The sequence below is a fragment of the Galeopterus variegatus genome, unplaced genomic scaffold (assembly GCF_000696425.1).
Source record: "Galeopterus variegatus unplaced genomic scaffold, G_variegatus-3.0.2 Scaffold1944, whole genome shotgun sequence".
NCBI classification, from domain to species: Eukaryota; Metazoa; Chordata; class Mammalia; order Dermoptera; family Cynocephalidae; genus Galeopterus; species Galeopterus variegatus.
Window position 1 is genome coordinate 328784 of NW_007728055.1, and position 1218 is coordinate 330001.

Here is a 1218-nt window from a genome sequence, read left to right on the forward strand (position 1 = left end):
AAAAAAATAAAAAATAAAAAACACCAAATGTTCTTTGGGATATGGTAGAAGGCATGTTGCCATGGCAACCAGAGGCTGAATCATTCAGCCAGAGATGGTGGAAGAATCTCTGAAAAGAGGTAAAACAAAGACAAAGGGACCTAATTAAAACATTTCTCTAAGGGAAAACAAACTGAGCCCGCCAGGAAGGCCACATTTGACCTCCCAGGATGGAATTTCTCAGTGCTGTTTTCTCTGTCTCTAATTCTGGGGTTGCTTTTCAGTTTTTAAACATGCTGACAATTGCCAATGGAGCTACTGTATTCTAGTCCAAAGTTTAAAATTAGTTACAGATTCAGTGAGTAGCAGAGGAAATCTATTCCTGGGGCCTATGACTATGACACCTGTCACACAGGGGCCTTCGAGGTGTTCCTGGCCTCACCTTCTCCCAAGTCCCCTCTGCCTCCACAGGGAGGTGCATGGTCCCCAGACTTCTTTTATTCCAAGCATCACTGTGATCATTTTGTAGTATTTTTGAACCACATGTACTATCATCATTTACTTAGTTTTGTTCAAATCAATTCACTTAATATTTTAATTTGAAAGCGAATTTGGTTTGATTATTAAATAGAAAACCATTACCAACCAGCACGGTTAGAAGGCAACTGCAAATAATATGATAAGTATAATTCTTTTGACCTCCAAGCTGGGAAAGATTTTTTAAACATGGTACAGATGGCACAAACCCTAATGCATACCAAGGGTCAGCAAACTTTGTCCCCTGGACAGCTGCCTATTTTTGTAAATAAAGTTTTATTGACACACAGCCACGCTCATTCGTTTGCATATTGTTTGTGGTGGTAGTAGTGCTACAATGACCAAATTGAGTAGGTATGACAGAGACAGTATGGCCTCTGTCACATAAGCTCTTAAGACTTACTACCTGGCTCTACACAGAAAAAGTCAACTCCTTAAGTACGTGATTGGTAATCTGATGACCTTAAAAATCAAAACTTCTGTACTTAAAGAAGAGCATTAAAAAATAAAAATACAAGTCCCAAACAGGGAGAAGAACTGTGTAAACTCATAAAACCTGGACAGGATTCAAAGCCACTACTTCAAAAGCGAACTCCTAAAAATCATTAAGATAAAGAAAACTTCAGGCAAAGTACATGAATAGAAGAAACCAGAAAGCTGATAAATATTTTTTTTAAAAAAAATAAAAAATAAAAAAATTCA

General features: G+C 37.4%; 1 protein-coding gene across 1 annotated transcript in view; it reads right to left on the reverse strand.

Moving 5' to 3' along the window:
- Window positions 1–1218, reverse strand: part of PHACTR3 (phosphatase and actin regulator 3) — a 47605-nt gene that overhangs the window by 40490 nt on the left and 5897 nt on the right. The gene's annotated exons all lie outside the window — the stretch shown is intronic.